General features: G+C 42.0%; 1 protein-coding gene across 1 annotated transcript in view; it reads right to left on the minus strand.

The window, feature by feature from the left end:
• The window catches only part of LOC110313828 (zinc finger X-chromosomal protein-like), a 12116-nt gene that overhangs the window by 1597 nt on the left and 4426 nt on the right, over positions 1 to 6093 (minus strand). The gene's annotated exons all lie outside the window — the stretch shown is intronic.

Raw genomic sequence — 6093 nt, forward strand, 5'->3', positions numbered from 1 at the left:
CTCTCTCTCTCTCTCTCTCTCTCTCTCTCTCTCTCTCTCTCTCTCATCCCTCGATTCTTCAGGAAAAAGACAAAAGAATTGTTATGCCTTGCTGCCTCCAGTGAAAATTAGTAATGCCTCATCTGCTGGAAATGCAGTGAGAAACAAGCTGGCCCAGGCTCAGTTTTCAAGCTCCCAGCATAGTCAGGGAAACAGACCGCAACATGCTGAAGCAAACTCCTCCTGACTTCAGAGATGAGTAGAAATCTTACAGACCAGCTGTGAAATACACGATTAAATCAAGGAATTATATAGCCAGCCCCATACCTGTGGGTTTTACATTAAAATTTTTCTCTTTTCTACATTCGTCTACATGAATTTTGCTTTGCATTATTCCTTAAATAATGCAGTATTAATAGCTATTCACATAGCATTTATATTGTGTTGGGCATTAACAAGTCATCTGGGGCCTAGAGGTGTAGATCACTAACATTTGAAGAGCTAAAGTATATAGGATGATTTGCATACATTACATGCAAATACAATACCATTTTATATAAAGAATTTGAACATCTTCATGCTTTGACATCTATGGGAATAGTTAGGTCTACACCCACCTGGATACTGAGGAATGACTATAAAAACTTATAACTGAACACAATACTCAAGACAGAGGTCATAGATACTCAAACCACGGGGACTGCCTACTTGGTTTAAGTGCATTTCATTATCTTTGCCCTTGAAGTTGTGTGTAACTTCTGGACCAGAAGCATAGACTTTGTACATGGGATAATGAAGGGCTTCTTGGATATCTCTTTCCAACCTGGGTGTTCTATTACTTCGTGTGGAGAAACTGAAATTAGCAGTGTAGGAGCTATGAAAATCTATGATCTTTTCAGACTAGGAATTTAGTTTTTTCCTTTCAGAAGATGAGTTGCTGAGCATATATTAGCATACCACTGGAAACTGACTAGCAAATAGATAACTGTGGTAAATCTATGACAGGGGAACTTCAGTCCATGGTAGGGGAACATGTACAAGTGTTACCTAGGAGGTGTGGGATGGCTCGGTGGACTGACTAGATTTGTGTCAACTTGACACAGGCTGGAGTTATCACAGAGAAAGGAGCTTCAGTTGGGGAAATGCCTCCATGAGATCCAGCTGTAAGGCATTTTCTCAATTAGTGATCAAGGGGGGAGGGCCCGTTGTGGGTGGTGCCATCTCTGGGCTGGTAGTCTTGGTTCTATAAGACAGCAGGCTGGGCAAGCCAGGGGAAACAAGCCAGTAAAGAACATCCCTCCATGACCTCTGCATCAGCTCCTGCTCTCTGACCTACTTGAGTTCCAGTCCTGACTTCTTTCAGTGATGAACAGCAATGTGGAAATGTAAGCCGAATAACCCCTTTCCTCCCCAACTTGCTTCTTGGTCATGATGTTTGTGCAGGAATAGAAACCCTGACTAAGACACTCGGTTAGGAAAGTGTTTGCTGTGAAGGCATGCAAACCTGAGTTCAGATCCCCACCACCCACATTACAGTCAAGTGAAGATATATGTGTTCCCCCAGTGCTGGGACAGTGGGGAGTGCTGTGGGAGCTCAGAGAAGCATATCCCTGAAGCTCAATGGCCAACCTGTCTGGCTGAACCAGTGAACTCCAAGATCAGTGAGAGACATCATCTCAAAAAATAAGAGGCTGTTGTCAACCGCTGGTCTTCACATATTCATACACAGGCATGCATGTATGCACACATGCATGTGTGTGCATTTGAGTGCACGCGCGCGCGCGCACACACACACACACACACACAATCACAAAGCTTACATAGAATACTGGTTGCAGGTGGTTATATTCAGGGGCACTAAATCTGGTGATAAATATATAGCAGGAAGTACAGAGTCAAGTCCTCCAAGGACCCTCTTGGACCGTTGTAGAGGTACAGGAGTTAACTGTGCACTATGCTGATGGCAGTACAGGAAGGTTTCCCAGAGGAGGTGTTGTGGCATCTTAGGCTGATTTAAAAAGAACTGGAGGGATAGAGTACAGAATCAATTGTACAGTGTTTGTCTAGCTTGTACAAAGCCTTGAGTTCAGTCTCTATGGTGAGTTTAAGACCTGCTCGGGATATATGAAAATATATAAAACCTTGTTGGAGAGGGGGCATGGGAGGAAGAAGAGGAGGAGAAGGAGGGAGAAGTGACAAGAAATTTTTTTTTTTGGAAACAGGTTAGAAAGCAATATCTTCTTAAATATTAAAGCACATTACCTACAGATTCAACATAAAAGAGTAATTGGCATTTTCCAAGTTATTTTTGTCCGTGTGGTAGTTCGTGCCTATAATTCAGCACTTAGGAAGCTAAAGATTGCCAGGAGTTTGAGGCAAGCTGAAGACATGTCGTGAGTTCTAGGACAGCTTGGAATACAGGGAGAGGCTCTCTCTCAAAAATTAATAAGCAAGCAAGTAAATAAATAAATAAAATAATATTCTCAAGTTATGCCTCATTTTGTGAGTTTATTTAATCCTTGAAAGATATTGAGTGCATTTGTTCAATTTTGTACTAAATGAGACAAAGACTTCATTTAGGATCTAATTAATAAATCTTCTATTCAAAATCTGGTATTTGAGCCAGGCGTGGTGGCGCACACCTTTAATCACAGCATTTGGGAGGCAGAGGCAGGCAGATTTCTGAGTTTGAGGCCAGCCTGGTCTACAGAGTGAGTTCCAGGACAGCCAGGTCTATACAGAGAAACCTTGTCTTGAAAAACAAACAAACAAAAAAGTCTGGCATTTGCTAAAGCAGTAGGTTCAATGGACAAGGTATAAATCACATTGTTCTCTTCTCACTTAAAAGAAATGTCACTTGAATTTTCCAAGAAAAGTTGGCCCTGAACTAAGGATAGAATCTCTTGTAGTGTACAGGTGAGGAGCTCATTGGTCCCATGTGCCAAGAATCTATGGAACAAAGTGGTATCACTTTGGTAATAGCAGTTGGGGGAAATACCTACTTTCTCTTTGCATTTAACACCTTTTGGGAGAAAAGAACAAAACTTAAAGGTCAGATTAGCAACCTAAAAATGAAACTAGAATGGAGGGAAGGAAAGGAGTGACATGCTGTCTTTCTTTAGTCCAGGCCTGAGGAGAAGTACCACTTAGTCTTCTAAGTTCCCGAGGCAGAAATCCAGGCCTTTAGTGTTACACACAGACCAATTCCATTTGCAAGGAAACTCTTTGAAGGGAAAAATCCTGAACTGATCGCTAGTCCAGAACTAGTTTGCAAGACCCTTTACCGGAGACAATGTACATAATTTGGATACAAGACACAGAGAAATTCAAGCTGGAACTGAACTGGAAACGTCTTCCCTGTTAACTAGGATTCATGATGCCAGAAGGTTCTGTGCAAGCCTTTGAGGGAGAAAAGCCATCAAGGATGTAGTTCGGTCTTTAGTCTCTCATGGCTTGTCAGTTGAGGTAGACCTGGGAGTGCAATAATGGTGTGGCTCTTTTGGATGCAATTGGTTGCTTCCTGATTGGATCTGAGACCTGCTTCATGAGAGGAAATAAATGTGAACCTTGTCAAAACTCTACAGCTAAGTAGGACACAGTCTCTGTGGGAGGATCTACTACCTAAATTCTGCTAAATGGACATGTTTACTTGCCTTCTAAGGAACTGTACTCATACATATAGACGGGTGCAACTCCTCAGCCTTAGTGAGCGAAGCCTCCTTTAGAACAAGTTACAGTCCAAGCAGAGATACCTAACTCATCAAAGTGCTGAGAATGATGGATTGCTGAGTGTTCATCCTACATAGGACATCCAGCTATTTCACCCACTCTAAGGTCCAGGGGGCATCATGCAAGGGGGAGTGGAAAGACTGTAAGACCCATATGATGGGGAAGAGTACTTTCAAATACTGTCTTCTGGGCTACGGCATGGCTGTTGCAATCATGAATGTGAAGGAATTGTGACTACCTGCACAAGACCTTCACATGAAAGGAGATACTTGAGGGAGGGAGGGCAACTAGTCAGGAAAAAGAGATCAGTAGGTGTTGGAGCAGAATAAGAGAAGGTAATGAATGGGACAACAATATGTAGTATACAAGCGAGAGACAAAAGAGAAAGAAACAATGAAAAGGAGAATAAAAAAGAAAAAAGAAGAAAAGAAGAGAAGGGGAGAGAAAAGAAAAGAAAAGAAGAGAAAAAAGAAAAGAAAAGAAAAGAAAAGAAAAGAAAAGAAGAGAAGAGAAAAAAGGAAGGAAGGAAAAGAAAAGAAGACAGGGAGGAATGTGATCTGAGCTTTTCTGAGACTTTGACTTTTCATTGATTTCTTTATATTCGTGCTTGCAAAGAACAGAAACCCACTGAGTGAATTCAGATGAAGTGAGAATGAAGAAGCTGACTTCATTCAAAAATATTCACTTCATTCAAAAATATTCAAAAATTATTTAATAATAAATTACAAATATTAAGTGAATGTCAGGTCTGAGCTAGGAGTATGGTGGGCGGTGACTAAGAATACTCCCTGTTAGCAGGACAGTGGCAGTGCACACCATTAATCCCAGGACTCCAGAGGCAGAGGCAGGTGGATCTTTGTGACTTGAAGTCCAGGTTGCCTGGTCTACAGAGCAAGTTCCAGAACAGCCAAGGTTGTACAGAGAAACTGAGAAACCCTATCTCGAAAGAAGAAAAGAATGACTCAGTGGTTAAAAGCACCAGTTGTTCTTCCAGAAGACCTGTATTCAATTCCCAGCACCCACATGGCAGCTCACACCTGTCTGCAACTCCAGTTCAGGGTTTTTGATACTCTCACACAGACATAAATGCAGGTAAAACACCAATGAATATGAAATAAAAATACATTATATATTAAAAAGGAAGAACAGTCCCTGTTCTTATGGTGTGTGCCATCTAGCGGGAAAAAAAATCAAATAAAAAATAAATTATATATTAAAAAGGAAGAACAGTCCCTGTTCTTATGGTGTGTGCCATCTAGCAGGAAAAAAAAATCAAATCACTGATATAAGAAGCATGCATTTTGTTTAAGTCTGTGAGCTTTGCGCTCTGAATGCTGGAAGATTCCCCATAGCCTTGTCTTAATTGTGCAGAAAGAAAGGTGAGGAAAGGCTTCCCTGGAAAAAAGAGAAAGTTCTGAAGGTGACTTGCTGCAACTAGTAGACAAGGCAGCTCTCTGCAGGACCTGATTTTTGCCTTGCTTGTTTGTGACTGCCCTTCACTCCCAGGGCAGCTGCTGGACACAGGAAGGCTCCTCTTTCCTTTCCACACCCACTGCTCTCCTCTGAGCTTAGGGCTCCAGCTTTGTGAGCACAGTTGTCTGGCCTCAGGAAGCAAACTGACCAAAGATTTGTGCAAAACTCAGCAGTTTCCATTTTGCAAACTTTGTTCTGAGGGAGTTGCTGATCGCAGCCCTTCCCCCTTTAAAGTTCCCTTTGAACTCTGCCTTTGACTGAACCCAAGCATCACCATAGAACTCAGTCAAAACCACAATGTGGACCCCGAGTAAGTAAAGGTGTATTTGAAACTTGAGAATTCTCTCAAAAGGTTTTGAAATGGTGCAGCTGGAAAGACCAACATCACTTGCATTTACAATGAGTGAGATCTTCAGGCATGTGCTTTAGAACTGGGTGAGAAAATGATGCTCTTACTACTAACAGTTAACACTTACATTCGGCAGTTACTACATGCTAGGAGGTTGCCTGCTAAGCACTTGTTTTATCTCATCGGCTCACTCTAGTAGCCCGGGGGTGTAGGTGCTATACAAAACCCACTTTACACGTGAGAAAATGAAGCTTATTCAAATACTGTCAATACTGAATATTCATACAGATGAAATGTCTATGCAATCTTGCCACATGTGAATATTTGTGTCACTGACCACTCCCACAGTCAAGAAGGTCAGTTGCAGCATTACTACTTTCCTGTGCTGTGTCCCTTTTATAGTAACACCAAGCCCCCTTCCCACATTGCTAGCAACCACCATTCCACTCCCTGTCATCTACAGGTTTGCCTTCCTGAGAATCTTATGCCAACACACTCATATAAAATACCCCCTCTTGAGACTGCCTTTTTCTCCTCCTCCTCCTCCTCCTCCTCCTCCTCCT

This window comes from Mus pahari, chromosome X (genome assembly GCF_900095145.1).
Source record: "Mus pahari chromosome X, PAHARI_EIJ_v1.1, whole genome shotgun sequence".
NCBI classification, from domain to species: domain Eukaryota; kingdom Metazoa; phylum Chordata; class Mammalia; order Rodentia; family Muridae; genus Mus; species Mus pahari.